At 42.1% G+C, this 17,733-nt stretch overlaps 1 long non-coding RNA gene across 1 annotated transcript; it reads left to right on the plus strand.

Moving 5' to 3' along the window:
- Nucleotides 1-199: 199 nt before the first annotated feature.
- LOC130607230 (uncharacterized) lies at nucleotides 200-10,979 on the plus strand. Its single transcript, XR_008974188.1, has 4 exons — nucleotides 200-2,675; nucleotides 3,874-3,932; nucleotides 10,520-10,652; nucleotides 10,856-10,979. It is a non-coding gene; the product is annotated as an uncharacterized LOC130607230 (long non-coding RNA).
- The last annotated feature ends 6,754 nt before the right edge of the window (nucleotides 10,980-17,733 follow it).

Here is a 17,733-nt window from a genome sequence, read left to right on the forward strand (position 1 = left end):
TAAATCACATGTGGCAGGGTTCAGCTACTGGGAGAATTTATTCAGCAGCTTCACACTGTAGGTCCTTAACTTTAGCATCCACACAGTATTTGCTGCTGAACCAAAATGTATGTTTCTCAATCCTTGTGCTGACATGCCCCACCTAAATTAATTCTTTCCTTTGCAATAGCAATTGAATTGATGTGTAAATATAAATATAAATTAAATATAAATTAAAATTATTTAAATCAATTCTAACTTTTCTGAGGGATACAATGGAAACTGAATCAGACCTTTTCATGCACTTTCCTCTCCCCCTTTTCCCAGATGGGAATTAAGCTGTTTCTCTGGAGAAGTAGTACGTGACCATTACTCCCTGCATGCCTGGGCCATCTATTTTACTCTGATTTTGCAGAGGAAGTGCTGGTTCTGCTAAAACTCCTGTAGAGCCTAGAGCACAATCAGCCCCCTTCAGTCCATGCAGAGAGAGATGTGGTGATGCTGTAGTTACGCAGTGAAATAACATCAAAGAAGTGCAGAATAGAATTTCAAATACCTCTGTAAAATACACCTGTGGAATATTCTGTAAACAATCATCTGGATTCCAAACACTTCAAGGGAGGAATACACCAAAAATACTCTTCAAAAGAAATACTGGGGAGAACTTTCTTTAGCGCACCCTCAGCTCCAACAGGAGGAACGAGTCTTTCCCACTGCTCTGTGGCAGAGGATTTCTAGTAGATACCTGTATGGCTTGTCTTATTCACCTGGATGCAGTATTAGAAGGATGGAGATTTTGAATAGGTGTAGAATGTAACTCAGCTGCTTTCCTGTAAGTCTCCTTGCACTGGTGCTCCACTCAGCATTTAGTTGGAAACCACAGAATGCTTTCAGATCAAGCAGAGCTGCCAGTGAGAAATGAAATACTCCACTTCCCTGTACGTAAGCATTTCACCACTCGACAGAATTTGAAATTTGGTTTGTACTTCAGACTAGAAAGATTATTTTTTTTTCCATTAATCCAAGGGGAAGATTTCAGGGATTTAGAAGAGGTTGGAACATTTTTTATATGGAGGAAATATTTGTTCATATATATACATATATATATCTTTGTGCGTGTGGGCATGTTTTAATATATATATGTATGTATATGAATTTTTGTATCCCAAAAGCAGTCTTTGCCCCTTTTGCTTGAAAATATATATATTATATATTGTATATATAATATATATTTAAGAGTGTGTAAATTTGAATATGGTCATTTCATCATAACACCTCCTCCAAAATGACTCGAAACTTCTGTTTCTTTGTCCTTTGGCTTGTTGGTATTAGAAGGTTTTGCAGTTGAAATTCTTGGGTTTTTTTTCTTTGAACACTTGATTATGCTGAGCATTGAAGAATATGTGCTTGTTTTTAATCAAAGGGGAAAACTTATTTTTCCATTTGGGATTCAAAAAGCGATGGACTTTTCTAAATGGGATTTCTTGAATCCTTTCAGTAAGGGATTTGTTTGGGTTTGTTGTTTTTTTTCCATTTCGACTCCATTCTTGTGGGTAATTTGTATTTGGAATTCCTGGTTGCATTGCTTTTATCTGGTGCTTCATATCGATATTTACACATTTTTATATAAGTATATAAACTTCAAGCCTTCCTTTGTGATCAGGGGCAGTTACACTCTGGTTTGCTGTGGTACTTTGCTGTGTACTCTGTGGCATTCATGTTACTGTGTAAATAAACTAGTTTTATTACACTCAAAATCAAACCTGCAGTTGTCTCATTTTTCTCTCTTCCTAGGGAATTAGACAAAAATATGTGTTTCTGAGGAAAATGCATGTGGCAGGTTCAGCAAAAGATGAATACAGCACAAGAATAGCTGGCTGGTTTGCAGTGGGGCAGATCCAGCCTTTGGTTGACAAGACTGATGCTCAGCATCTCCTGCCTTGCCACCACAGTGGCCAGGCATCCCAGCTGCAGGGATTGCCAGTGGCTGGGCCATTGCAGCACCTCCCATATCTGGTGTTTTCTCCCGAAGCCTCACCGTGGCTGACACTTTTTTGGCTCCATCTGGACAAGTGGCAGCAGCAGCCCGAAAATAAGGTGGCCACCAGCAGCTGCTGTTGATTGAACCAGAGTCTTGTAAGGCCTTCTTGGAGAGAAGTGACACATTAATGAAAACAGAGACAGTCAAATGTCCACACTGGGGCAGCCATTATCACTAAAGGAGCTGAGCCAAAGTTAGCAGTTTCCCTAGTGTGGACAGGGCTTAAATGACCTGCTGTGAAGGAATAAAATGACTCTTAAATCAAATTTTTATATGCTGTGACAAAGCAGGATGCCTCTAAGGCAGTCGTCTGCAGAGAAATTCATTGTGTCTGATCTGTTACCTTGAAGCATACAACCTGATGGAGGAGTTGTGAAAAACAGATGGGATAATATGCATCTTCCATGATCATGCAGACACACTTCAGTGGCAGTGAGATCAAACAGCTCAATTTTGTACTCAGATTTAATAGGCAGCAGTGGTGGCTGCAGATGCTGATTTATTAGCATAGAACAGATGACACCATTTCCATCAGAGCAGTGCTGTGCTTCTGCACGACAATCGCACTGCTCACAAATACACTTAAAAGACCCCAAAACAAAACCCAGCATCCTAAGGGCACTATTCTCCCCACAGCTACAGTGGATTTGCACAGGTATGTCATCAATTAATACGATGAGAATTAGTCTAGAGAGAGTGTTAACTACCACAGGCTTTTCACATTTATCCCATAGACATTGCTCCAAAGCCTTTCAAAACCAGTTTAAGCTATTGTCCTCATCTTTTTTAAGAACACAAAGCTAACTGGCTCCAGAAATGTCACTAAATGTGCAATACATTTAGCAGCCTGACAGATAATTTGGCTTTGCCAGAGTAATCCCTGTTCACTTCAACAAAGTGCCATGGACTTAGCTCAACAGTCAGATTATGCCATTTGTCAGTGGCAATCACCGCTCTGGAGGGAAGGGATACGCAAACATAGACTGAAACCTTGTCGAGACATCATAATTGTACTAGTTTAAATAAAATCTGTTTGAAATTAATTTCGTTATGTCAGTGCAAAGCCTCTTGTGGGTGTCCTTAAGCGCTCACAGACCGGCATTCTCGTTTCAGCTTGTGCCAGAAGCGGATGCCAGTGAAGCCAACAGATGCCTGGTTTCGGCTGATACAACAATGCCTGTATCAGGTTTTTCACCACCTCAGAAATTCACCTTATGGTAGACAGGCCCTCAGGATCTATGTTCTTCTGCATGAGGAACCTTTATTCTCTAGAAAATCTCCATGCATCACTTGAGCTCTGCAGGCTGATCTTTTCACCCAAGTTAATGAGCTTCCATGCTGCCATATATGAATCACTCCTTACCCAGCAGTGGTTTTAACCAGAATCAGATAGAAGCAGCCAGCTCACAAGTCAAACATTTGCCACAATCTATCCTGCAGAGAAAGGCTGTGGTTTCCTTTCAATTCTGAGCTAAGACTCTTAGGTCTGTGAAGAAAGATGCACATTAAAATTCCACGTTGGGTCTTCAGACCTACTGCACTTCACTTGGTGCCGCTGCTGCTACTGCAGGAGGCAACTTTAGAGCCTGGTGCTGAGCCCATCCACCTGGAAGATGGAGGCAGGCTTCTTGCTATCATTTCGGTGCTTTCAAATGAGCGCAGAAGTCATTGTCTGGCAAACAGACACTGGGGGAGCCGCTGGGAAATCAGCTTGGAGTCCGTGAAGCAGATCTGCATGCATCAAGTCAGAGAACTTAAAATCACAGCTATCGCATGTGCATTTTCTGTTAGCATCTCCTGCTCTCATCCCCTTGTTTTGCTGTCATTAAGGTGTTATTTTTGTCACATTGCAGCTGGCAGAGTCAGGACATGTACAGAAGCAGACGCTGGAAGTAACTGACTGTCACTTAAGGTAAAGCCACAAAACTATCACAGCTTATACTCCAAAAGGGGAAGGAATGGGAATGGGGAGGCTTTTAGTTCTTTCTGGGTATCAGCCAATAGCCCATGTTCAACAAACACATAGAAAGCTGCTTTCTCAAGCTGTTGCATGGTGGTTTAGAGGTGCTGGCATGTGTTGTGTCATTGATATCAGGCAAAGTACCTGGCTGGCCACTCTGGGGTGGAGGAGAGTCCATACCACCTGCGCAGCACCCTGCTGCCATTTAGAGACAGAGCAAGCCCAGGGACAGCATCTGGGTGCAGCAGGCCAGGGGGCAGTTACAGATCTAACGCCAGACGCTAGGGTTTGCCTGATTTCACTGAAGTCTTAATGGCCTAGATTAACTGCAGTGAAAGCAAAGATTAACCTTAAAAACCATGAAATCCCTGCAGTTTATCTGTAAGAAGCAAGCTATTAACTTTGCACCTCTCTAAAGTGCAAAGAATATAGATGTTCTTCTAAAGAAAACTGAGAATTAAATCAAGATAATAAAATTCTCCTGGTTCCTATGGGGGCACTAAATTCAAATCAAGTTACTGTTGGAAATGAGCTGGTAATCTGCCCATTTACAGCCACTACCCCAACCAGCAAAAGAAAAGGAACATCCCATAACCTGCTAGCTACTCATACAACTTCTGTTGTCCAAGGAAAAAAGTCTCCTTCTGAACTTTTACCATTTATATTAATGGAAAAAAGGTTTATGCTTTGTCACGTCAATCCCCCAGCTTACATATTTGTGTATGTATGGGAGTTACTGCTAACACTGTGACCACACACAGCTTCAAACAAGAAGGAGCAGCAGAACGTCAGGTGATGCTGTGGGATACAACATGGCAAATATAAATGTTTTAATAGCATCTATTGCTTCATGAAACCCCAAGTGCCATTGACCCTTTTGCAGCTATGAACCACTCACATCACTGCCCTGTGGCATGAAGCATCATCTCCCTGGAGACTTCAACTTCTCCTTCCATGTAAACTGCAGAACACAGTCCCACTCTTCACTGCCATGAGACTTTTCTTTTTGTGTGTTTTTGAGGTGATACAGCTTAAACTGAGGGACTGAGGGCATCAATATCCCATTGACATGCCAGAACAGATGAAGTATCTCCAGCCCATCAGAACCCTATTTTCTTGTCCTGGGCAGACATCTCCATTCCTAGAGCTTTGACTTTGGAAAATTATGGATGTTCAGATTAGACTCTTTAGTTTATTTTTTTATTAGGAAGCAGTCTGTGTTCATCCAATTCAACATTTCCTTTGCTGGTTTTGCTTGCTTTTTCAAATAATTCAAATCCATCTGGAGTCTTTTCCAACCTCCTGCAATTTATGCTAATCTAGAACAGATTTCACTTGGTGATTAATCACTTCTTCCTGTAAATCAGCAATCAGAAACACTCAACTAATATGAGTTCTTGGGCACAATTTTGGGTCTTCTCAAACAGATTTCTACTTTCTATAGAATTTTTAGGGTTAAAAGGGTTTTCTATTTCACCACTCACCAAAAGTAAAATACAGTGTGAGTTTTGTGCTGATCCTAAGCACTTTACAAGGAGGACATAATTCCGGTGTCACAGACTCAGGAACTTACGGAGAGCATGGCAAAGGAACGTGTTCAAGGACATTTCCCATTTGAGGGAAAAAGTATCCAAGAATCAAGGGCTTATTCAACAGTATTTCTACTTACATGCTATTGACCACTGACTCACAACTATCCAGTATGACTTGGGAAGCTTCATCAATTAAATCCATCACAGAATGATTTTTATAGAATTCTACATTCGTTTTGTCAATGTTAATAATAGTTGCTCATATAAGAAAGCAACAAAAATATGCAGCTTCTAAGAACAAAGGAATTCAAAGCTACACCACTGGAGTAGTAGATCAAGCTGCTCTGAAATCCATTTCAGCTCCAGTATACATATAGATGGAGACTATGGTCCTCTGCCAATTCACCATCCTCTTCTGTCTCCAGGTGTGCTGTCAATGCCTCTGTTTTGCAGGAACAACTTTGCCTTGGAGCACCTCTCCCACTCAGCCCAGCCCTATTCCTGGGCATTGCTGAGCAGCCTTTCTTATGAGAAGGTCATGGGGAAAGATCCTCATGAATATGAATAGGAATCCAGAGGTCAGCTGCCTTGGCACACTGTCAGAAATGTGCTATCAGCCTGTGGGGTTCTTAAGTCCCAAATCCACTACATTATTATGCTGATGACTTCAAGCAGTCTCTACCGAAAGCTTCAAAGGCCCTTGTGTGATTAGCACATAGCGTTCATATTACTCCCAGAGGAGCTGGTCCCTTCTTAGATGGTGTATGATACCTTTCATCACCATTATCAGTGTAAAATATACTGAATGGAGCTTCAGTGAGCGCTGGGAATTTAGGCAGAGAGTAATGGCATATTAGAACATGTCAGGACACTGTAAACCTTCTTTTTGTTATTGGTAACTTGCAAAACAGCAAACTGTCAAGGCTATTTTCTTCTGCTTTAGTCAAAAGGCAGATTCTTTAACAGCTTGGGATCCCTCACACTGTGCTGGGTATCGCTCCAATACTGATGTACTGGAAAAATGCCATCTGCTGAGCAGCAGAGCACAGGCTCCATTTAGACTGATCTCTGGAGCATCAGGCGCAGCCTCAGGGGAGGCAGGTGAAAACTAACCAGTCCCAGCCTCCTCTGGAGCTCCTGGCTGACCAGAAGGGCTGTTATTACAGCAGTATTGCAAACTTGCCAAGAAGAGATAGCAGACAACAAACTACCTACTTCAGATGCATTCCCAAGATGGTATTTGTAAGAAAATGAGAGATGCCACACAGCCCCCTCAAAGTAAGTCCCTGTCAGCCTCTTGAGCACTGCCAGACCTGGCAGCTCTCAGTCTCCTGAGAACTGGGTCCTTGTGACATAAGGCAGCTGGGGATGATTAGAGAACCGGCCAGTGAGCCTGACTAGGGACTTCCCCACAAGCCAGTATGAAGCAGTTGCAGAGCTGCTCCACATTGCTTTATGTACAACCTGGATTTAGCTGCACATCAGTTTTCTTGCCAGCCCAGAGAAGGTTGCAGATGATGCAGCCAGAGTTAAGTGGAGCTATGCCAGCTTATACCACTAAGTATCTAACCTATAAATCCCATTAGTAAGTTTAAATAAGTCTAAGAGGAAATGATGGTAGATTTACCATAGACCTCATTCTTTTTGGAGTTCTGTCAAATACTCCCCACTGGGCTGAGCCTGTCGCCCATGGCTGACGCCACTGGCTGTGCATCTTGGAAGCTTGTACCAATAACAGCCACTAGCAGAAAAGACTTTTCCATGATAACGTCTTTAACATTATGTGTCTTTGTAAGGCTCTCTTCTCTTCTTTTCTCTTTTCCCTCTTTGTATTTTTATTTTTTTCTCCTTTGATTCTTTTCCAAATTTTCCCTGATAGTTATTAACTAAATGCCAACACACTGTGTAGTTTGTAATCAGATTATCTGCTAATACCTGCCTAAAGCAGTCAACATTGATTAAAAGAAAAGATGGCCATTATGTTATTTTTAATACAAATGATTTGGGTCCCGAGGCTGACATTGAATTAAGGGAGAGAACAAATTAATGAGGGATTGAATTAAATTAGAAACATTTCATTGCAGTACTTCCTAGCTCTCCAAACTGCCAAAAGAAGACAGTGGTATGGCTGTGAATTTATGTTATCCCATGAAAAGGTACGAAAACCAGCTTGTTTTAACTGCATATGGGAAGTGAGCCTGATCATGGATAGAGCTAGATAAGTGCTCAAAATCTGCAGCAGTAGGGAAAGGAGCTATAATGCAATCTCAAAAGATTCTATCTGAGTATTAGCCTGAAGGTCACTGCTAATTTCTCATTTCACACAATATAGGCGAGATTTCCCCCACACCCTCCCACACACACATGTGGACAGGACAGCTATGACAGAGAATTAGGGATGTGGCTGCACTCAGTCCCTGCACACAAAGCTGCATGCCACAGTCTGAATGCAGACAAATTTAACACAGTCATCCAGTTACTAAGATTGCTTTTAAATCATTTTATCTTTCTGTGCTTCCTAAAATGCCTTAATGAGGGGTCTGACATGAAAACACTTCACTGGTTTCTAATTTAGATGCATTTATTAGTTTTAAATAGCACAGGGAATGAAGATTTCAAGCTTGCTCTTTAGAGGGAGCGATCAGTGGGCTCAGGACATTGTCTGGACTGCACTGAGCACCTCAGTTTTAAAAGTGGGTCTTTCAAATCCTGCTTCTGATCCTACTAATCATCAACAATCCCATTGCTGTTCCTGCCCTGAACCTGATTTCAGCACAGAAGTGTTTGTGCTGCACTGTGTTTCAGTCATTTTAGTGAGATTCTAAACTGCTTTGGAGAACTGCTTTAACTGACTTCGATTGATTGTTTATTATCCCCCGATCATAAATGCTAATTACATAGCTGAGATGGGCTTGTCTTTATTGCCATACTGTCACATAGAAATGTAGAAAATTAATTTTTTTATGATTTCAATCAATTTCCTTTGTACAGTGATTGCAGAGAAAAGATTATTCCTTCCAGTGCGGTTAAATGCGAGAGCCTGCTTTACAAAAGCAACCAAATCAAGAGAAAAATCTTGGCATCCTGAAGTTGTGACCTAATTCTATCCTTCACTGCATTTCCTCCTCTCTCCAAAACATCGTAAGTTCAAAACAGCTGCCCTTCTACAGAACAGGTCTCTCCACTCAAATAGGTCACTTAAAGAATAAAGGCCAGAACTGTGCATAACCTTCTGAAACACAAACCAGCCACAGTCCTTACCCAAGCAGTGCGTGGCTGGGCTCTGGAATGCTTTACATGTCTGGCACAGGCCTCCCTTGTGGTAAATGCAGCTGTGTTTTACATCAAAGATTGACTTTTCCTGATGATTTGAGAAATGAATTGCAATTAATCAGGACAAAGGCCCAAGTTCAGTGTGCAACTCACTGGACTGCAGCCTCAGAGAATCGCCCTGCATGTGGCAGACCTCTGGCATGGCAGCTTGCATGCGCAAGGAGGCTCCATTCTGGATGGAGATGGGCATTTCACAGAGGTGCATCTTTGTGCGGGGAGGTCTGAATGTAAATTAAGGTAGCTCTGCTGAAGACCACAGAGCTATGCTGATCCAAGCCGTCTCAGAACCCTGTTCATGGCACGCAGATGAAAGATATGAATGTAGCAGCTGTAACATGAGCTGAATATGTCAGATGGTAAAACAGCATGGCCATGAGCATAGGAACCCCTGGGCGGTTTAGTGATTTAACTATAAAACCTCAGAAATTACAAGCTCTTAAGAAAAAGGCAGCAGATCCCAGTAAAGTGATCCAACAGTGGGACCCACAGCTCCAAGTTCAGTGTCTGGCCATCCTGCAGCCAGTTGCCTCAGCAGCTATATCACACAAAGTGAGGTGAGCAAAGGATCTGCAACAAGCAGGATGCTTGCTGTGAACAGAAGGCTTCACATGCTCCATGTCAGTATTGCATTGTCCCAGTGTTCTGAATTGGGATAGAATGGAAAAAGGTAAGAAATGCAACCTGACCAGATAGGCTGGCACTGCCTTCCTTACAGGGTCACTAAACTGCATCTGTTCTCAACACTGACCTGCCACTTTCCATAAGGTGTGGATAAAAGCAGATGCTTGTCACCCTCAAGAAAAGAAGAACAGGATTCCTGTCCCTTTGTACCACTCAGATTATTGGGAACATTAGGACTCCAACTGTCAACAAGAGAAAAAGAGAACAAAGATTTATTGGGCAAATCCAGCATGCTCAGGACTGTCCTTGTAAGTATATTTCAAAGGGGCTGTTTTATTACAGTTGGGAATCTCTAAATTTGATCTTTTGCCTCTGTCTTCACTGGGTTTAATTATTTTTTTAGCAAAATTAACCAATAACAGTAGCATGGCACGTTCTCCCTATTGCTTATACATAACGTATTTCAAAAGCCTACACTAATGTACTCTGTGTCTTTCACTACAGAGAAGTTCCCAAGGAACTAAGCCAATAAAAAATGAAAGTGAAAACATGAGTTTTCAAATAATGAAATATAGATTTCATCAATGGTTAACACAGCTACTGACTTTGGTGTTTACAATGTGGTTCACCCCTTTCTGCATTAAATCTTAGCATAAAGCTATATTTTAACATTCAGCAAGTTCTCTACCCTTCCAAAATATCCTCACAGCCTCCTTGCAGGCTTCACAGCCATGCAAGTTGACATATGTCAAGCCAGGTTGCTTCATCAGAAAGCAAAGGACTTTGGACACTGTGGGAGGAAGATTTTATACGATGCAGCATCGCAGGCAAATGAGTGAGCTCTGAGCCTCATCCCTCCCTTACTGCTACAGCAGAACAGGTCATCAGATAAGATGCTGACTCTCAACTCTTTCTCATCTTCAATATTGACTGATTTTGTAACCAGCTCAGTGCACTGTGCCAAATTAAAAGACACTGTTCTCTAAAGAATTAAGAAAACTGCTACATGAAACAAATTAAATGAGCCTCAGTGACAGCATTTCATTCCTGCAGCATTTGTGTGACTACTGCTGGAGGAAGAACTTCATCTGCTGTATCGAGACACAGACACAGGATGTTTCTGCTAAGCCCATGGGCTGTTCTACTGCAACAAAGATCTATTTTCTTCAGTGGTAAGGAGACTCATGTAAGTGATTCAGAGATCCACAGCTGCTGAGGTAATTGCCTGAGATGTGTGGGATATACAGGATTTATGAGTTAAAAACATGATGTTCCAGTCAATTACCTTGGGTTTAAGATGAAATAGAACTGTACTGCAATCAATGATACTATGGTGTAACACACTGGAGAATTAAGCTCTGAATCTTTTTACCTGCTCTTTGCTTACAGGAAAACTAAAACCTCTTGGAGTCTGTTCCTGTGACAAGGTTGCTCAAAGTCCATGTATCCACAAATAGTTAAGGCACCCAAGGACGATGCTTACAAATGGATAATCCAGTCCATTGGCTCTGTGGAAGCAAACCAACAACCACTGCCCTACACCATGCACACCTACAGCAAAGTGCCCATCCAGACAGACTTCTCCTGTGTTTGTCCTGTAGCACAGTGAATGTGACATTATGTGCAACAGCTGCGGCACAGGGGACAGACCGGAGCAGTGGGCAGCAGCAGTGAAAGGCACAGGATGAATTGCTGTCTCAGCCAGGCAGGAAGACAGGCAGCCAAGAAAGGCAAGGTGCCAGATAATGATCTGTGTGCTTGCTGACGGCTACCAAGACTGGGACTTTGCCTGTGGAGCCCTTCCCAGATAAAAGGAAAGCATGACTACATAGTAAGACTTGAGGAGGAGGCCATCAGCAGCAACAAATCCTCCTGCTCCTCTGCACAAATAATGATGACAACAGCCAAAGCCTGGAAAACAGGAATGAAGGCATATTTCTGTGTTTCTGAAGAAGTTGTAAGAACATAAGGAGCAGGTCTGCTGGGGGATATCAACTGACTTGCTGTGGCAAGGTACATAAATCCCTGCTTTGGGATCCTGCTGTGCATAAGTCACCAGATGGTGCTGTACATACAGACTTGAACGTTCTTTATCTTAATGTGGGAACACGTATGGCCTTTGTTATTTTTGTGAAGCCTTTCCTTTAAAGTTTAATTTGCATCTTACTCTTTCCATCTCAAATCATGTTTTGGTTGAGCAAACAGTCTTACGGTTGGGATTTTTGAAGAGGAATTTACAAGCATGATATTTGCAGCCAGGTCTGCAGAAAGCATGAGACAAATGCATAAGGTGCACTAAGAAAACATTTTGTCATGTAATTTTTAAACCATGTATTTTTTCTGCAATGGGAAAGGCATATGCAAAGCCTGCAAATCTTCTGCCTCACAGTGGGTAAGTGACATCATCCATAAAACTGGTACCATGTAATCAACTGGTACCATGGTGAGGACTAAATACTAATAAGGTAGTAGGCTTTTCAGATTAAAATAACTACAGCATAGCAAAGCATCCTTATCTATTATTAATATAATGCCAATTGTAACCATCTCCTACTCATCTTCCCTCTGAATTGCTATAACCACCCTGCTTCAACTAAGCAATACTTGTAAGACACTCAGCAGAAATATTCAGAATATGGATTCCTCTTTTTCTCCTCTGTCACCCTTTAAAAAGGATTCATCTCATTAAAATGTGCTTTAGAAGTCACGAGCACCACGGCTTTGACTATCAGGACAAGAAATGTCTTGGAGCCCCGATTTGACGGTCCCCTTGGAACGTTGGCAATGTCCGGTAGATGGCAGCAAACAGCACTCCAGGGAGCAGGAGCACCTCGAGGTGACAGCCTGAGAGCTGCTCCAGCGGCCCCAGTGCTGGCAATTATATGGGGTTTTATCTTCTACCCTGAATGAAATAAGCTCATTTATTTGGTTCCTTGCAGGGAGGCAGCGAGAACAAAGCCGCAGGGGACCTTCACAATGCTGCACTCAACCGATGAGTGACATGGTAAAAATATAGTAGCACTTTCACTCGCCCTTTTCATCAAATTTGGAATGATCTGAATCATTTATTTCCCCAAATGAAGGCTATCACTATAGGTCCTTTTGCATAAATCAAGAAGGCCATTAAAAATAGTTTCAGGAGGAGAGCAATTTGTTATGAAATGAAGGTCAATCTCATTAGATCACTGTAGCAGCTATCCTAATAACATCCTGGCAGAAATGAGGTATCTCATTACAGAAGTTGTATTTTGCTTGAAATATTACATTGTCATTAAGTGAGCACTAAAACACACATAATATTGGGTGACATAAAGTATTCCCCTGAAAAACTGGCCTACACAGAGGTGCTAAGTCAATAATGAGGACACTACATTAAGCTTAACTTTTTCTGTTTTTTTCTAGCTGGATTCACCTGCTCGATACCAGTTTGTTTTGTTCCTACTTCAGGACACTGAGCCACACTTGGCTTGCTAGAATTATACAGAGGGATGATTTCAGACTGCAACTCAGCTACCTGTAACTGGTAAGGAAGATGTTTAATTTTCCTTGGAACAGTTGAAGAGGGAGGACTAAGTCCCATCAGCTGGGAAACACCAAAATTTAGATGGAAAAAGGGACATTTACAGAGTACAGAAGTGAACATTGGTTTTATAAATACAAAAGAAGGAGTTACTTTCCCTTTAATTATCCATACTCATGTGGAAAGTACCAAGTGTGGTTTTACAGATTACTCTACTGGAACCACAGCTGAATATAGGGATGTGTTTAAACACAGCTCTGGAGCTATGTCATGGCACTTAACACCTGGCAGGATTATGTTGAGGATCTACTCCAAGCTAGTCGATGATAACCATAAAGGTATCACCCTGATCACTCCAAGTGGGATAGGCAGAATATCCAAGGGAGGGTGCTCAACAGGTACAGCAGTCCTGCTTTCCAGAAACTCCAGACCTCCTAGGTGTCAACTAAAGACTCAAAACATACCTGTGAGGTACACCAAAAGCCTTGAGAAATCATGCAGAAATCAGAAAATGAGGTTACATGAATTTCCCAGTACCAAGAAGTGAATCCAGGCAAGGTTCTTCATGCATGGAGTATGTGCTTTAACGGCAATACCCTCTTTCCTCTCAGTATAATAGGATTAACCATTAGTAAACTGCAAAGATTGTTGTTAAATGGTGTGTGTGCAAACACAGATGCTAAATCTTAGAGCAGCCCACAATGGCTACAGATGGCACCAAGAGAACAGTTTGGTAAAGCTGTTTTGCAGCAGTAAAGGCAGCCCTGCTAACTAGTTTGTGCCTAGAGCTTGGGGGTTGGGTGTAGGGTTTAAGATTTATCAGTTTTCCAAAGATAAAGAAATACCAGTTATGAGAATGATATATTTTAATATATTTTTCAAAAGCACTTCACTGCAGGCTCTACAATGAACTCTGACAACAGTACCTACTGTCTGAGGCAGGGAGGCTGCACAGCACCTTACAGAGATGCCCAAATTCCCTCTGTTCCCCAAGCCATGCCCCTAGGGTGTACATAACCAAAAGGAAGTTATCATACCCATCGTGTAATGGGGACACAGGGACATGCATGTTGGATGATGTGCCCATGCAGTGCTTCTACAGGCCAAAGTGTAAGGAAGCCTATTTATCCTGCCTGTCACTGACTCACTGTCTTACCTTTACACCAGCTTTATAACCTTCTGTTTTCTTTGGGAAACACTTTCTTAGTAGGTAAAAAACTTAAACAGCCAGGGTGAGAGAGTCATGAGTTGGATTGAAGTGAAGGCTGTAAAAGAGAAAAGGCAATACAGAATATGTGCAAGGAACAGACATGGCACAGTACAAACAGCACAAAAGCTTACAGAAGATGACCTTAACAGCTGAATTTTGAACAAGAATCGAACAGCACATGATGATGGTTTATATGGTATCTGTTTACAGCATATTAAATTCATACAAGTGGAAATGATTTGACAGACTGTATGTCTTTCATCATTCTTGAGTGATGTGGGTTTAGTTAATAGCAGTAAGTGCACTGGAAATCTGTAAGAAATCATGCACACCTTTGGCTGAGAGTTGCAGGGAACAATAATGGTTTAGATTCAGGAGAGCTCATCTGGCCAAACACCTAAGCTGCTCATTCAGGGTCCTCTATGCTCAGTGGATTGAAAGGTATCCCTTAAGGATGTGATCCATTTAATCCCAAATACATTCTTTAGGATGGGATGAACCATCCATTCATTTTCCACTGATTACAGAAGCAATGTGGGGAGGCAGCCTACACTGCCAGTCAAGACTAGACAGAAACTGAATATCAGGTAACATGAAACGCATTCCAGGTTCTTGAAAGAAAGTGAAGTCTGAGAAGCATTTCTGCTTGCCCACTGTTCATTTCTACCTATGCATGGCCCCGATGGGTGGGCTGTTGCACATTCTCTTGGGGAACGTTCAGTGAACAGACTGGGGAAAAATCCAGGGTAAAAATACAACCTTTTTTTCTCGAGTTGTTTTTCTTTTTTTTACCATAATCTGCTCCTGCCTCTTGGTCGCCATGGTTACTCAAATACTTATACTGGTAACTTTGTTACTGCCACGGGAAGAAGGGTTAGGGAGAAGCTCGCAGAAGGCTGCTGAAGCTGACAGTGCTGCAGAGAGGGAAATCCCACCAAACTGTGCTCTGAGATTTCACAAACCTTTCCTTTGCAGCAGTTCTGATTTAAGAAGTCCCCATCCCCCAGTCACTGCAGCAGCACCCAGCTCTTTGTGAGTAAAAAAGCATCACCCTACCCTCTCTTCAAATAGGTGCCCTGGCCCAACTGGAAAGGGAGTGGGGCAGTGCGGGGACAGGAGCACACACCCGCAGGTGTGGAGACAGAAGGGCTTTGTTAGCAGGCTCTGCTGCCAAAGGACAAGTCATGTCACACTGAAGCCATTTTCCAGGATATAGATCCTGAAAAATGAGTCAACTGGAGCTGGAAGAGAGCTCACACAGAAGATGTAATGTTGGGGGAGTGTGGAGGGAGAAAGTGCTATTTGTAGTTTGGTGTTGAAGACTCCAAAGAACAGAAGGGACGGTGCTGTGATTTCTCCCTTTTCCACACAGCATGAAATGGATCAACTGCATAGATTCAGTTGCTCTCCAGCATTAGAAAAGACTTTGCAGACAACCTGCACCTACTTCTTAATATAAACAAAGTTAGCGTGCCTCTGGGGAAGCTGTCAATAGCAGTGACATGTTTTTAATTGGATTTTTTTCATATCTTGCTTTTTGACTATACTACTCCATTACATCTGTATGCAGAATCTTTCAGATTCTCACATCAGGCTTTTAGCTTCAAACTGTAGTGCTTCTCAAATCTGAAAGGTCTCCCTCCAGCATGCCAGCACTTACCATGACACCCCAATGCCTGTTATCAAATGCATGTTAGGATACACCATCTTAGAGCATACAAACATTCTGCATGTCATCCAGTGAGCAAGAATGTATTATTACACAATTAGTTCATTAAAATTATATTTAAATGATGCATATATATGTGTGCATGTTTTTATTATTGAAAATTATATTTTATGTAGGCCAAGTCAAATGATAGCTGATATAAAGAAAATAAGGTAATCTCAACCTTCTTTTTCCACTCAGTCTCGAATGGTGCTCCTGGTTCCTTCTATATGCCTTCTACAGCAATAAAAAGGACCTTGCTTCCAACATTTGATCATCACCTGATCATCACTAATAATCGGGTTTACAATACCCTGTCAGATGCAGGCTCTCATTAGCTAACTGTACTTCCAAACGATGAATGAAAAGATTGATTAGAAAAATGTTTGTCAGGTCACTTTACTATACATCCTTCAATGTTCACGGACCTTTCCAGTCTATTACATTTCAAAGAAGCTTATGATTACCTACTCAGGAGCTGTTGAAAAGCTGGAGGTTCCTGATCCATTCAAATGGAGTTAACTCATTTCTATTACATTTACTATTGTTTGTCTCAAGAGCAAGCAATTTTACTTTTCCAATGCATGCTTGCAAATGGAAATTATCACTGCTGAGCTATTGTCTACAGGCCTGCCTAGATAAGTCATTTGCAACAGCCTAGACTCAAATGCATCAATACAAAGTGCGCTGTGCCCACAGAATTTAATTCCCAGTGTTTATATAACAAACGGAGAGTTGAATCAGGCATAATTAAACTGAAGGGCAAACTACATTACAAGTGTATCTGCTGGCACACTTGCCTCCGCACTTCCAAGTCTGCAGAACTTCTCAAGCCACTTACCTTAACCAGCCATTCAGTGCAGTCTGTGCCATGGTGGTGTCTTACATAATTACTAAAGATGCCTCTGAGTCCACAAATGGTGCAGTCAGTATCTTGCTAACACACTTGCATTCTGTATTTGAGAACTTTGGGCCTCTCTTGCCCCACACCTGTCCTTAGTGTTCTGATCTTCTCGCTGTCTCATAAGAAGTGGAAGTGCACGATATCCTTGTCTACATTTCTGGTACACATTTCTGAAGATACTGCTATGATGATAGTCACAAGCTAAATGTTGTGAAATGTGGGATAAACACTCTTTGAAGAATTTCAAAGAGGCTTAAACTGTATTAAAGACAAAAGCACATCTCAGCAGCCAAGCTACCTGTCCACATCAAGCAAGGCGGGGAAGATCTAAGCAGCAAAGCTTTGCTGGAGACAGTTCAGTCCAATTCAGCCAAGCCAGCTATTGAAACTGCAGCCAGTTTTCAAACTACTTGTTACAACCTGCTTCTAGCATGCCTTGCTCACCGCTCTCCTGGGAACTGCACTGCCTATCCTCAGTTCAGCAAGCCATCCCTCCTCCTCTACCTGTGCAGGCAGAGAGCTAGAATTTCCTGCCTGTGTTCCCATAAGGGAGGAGGGACAGTTTCTGACTGGCATGCCATGCATGGTACGAGATGACAGCACAGGCTAACACCTTATTCCAGAGAGAGTGTGGATTTGAAGTTACAGGGACTGATAATACCCAAAACTTCTGCATGTGTTCTCCAAAGACCCAAGAGTATCCCTCTGCACAAAAACCTGACAAAAACCCCGACAAAGACCCCACACTGGCACCCAGCATCAGCCAGCTTTCTGTGCATGAGAGCAGCAAGACAGCACCGCAAAGAAGAATGCCAAGCACTGTTATATTTGCTTTTCTCCAGGAGCCATGCTGAGATGAACACTTGGCATTATCTTTTCCTTGGTGCTTGATGTTACTGTCATGGGAGCCTAGACCACACAATCC

Source organism: Pezoporus wallicus, unplaced genomic scaffold, assembly GCF_028554395.1.
Source record: "Pezoporus wallicus isolate ANWC-B61680 ecotype Strahan unplaced genomic scaffold, APGP_CSIRO_Pwel_v1 contig_9449, whole genome shotgun sequence".
In the NCBI taxonomy this organism is placed as follows: Eukaryota; Metazoa; Chordata; class Aves; order Psittaciformes; family Psittacidae; genus Pezoporus; species Pezoporus wallicus.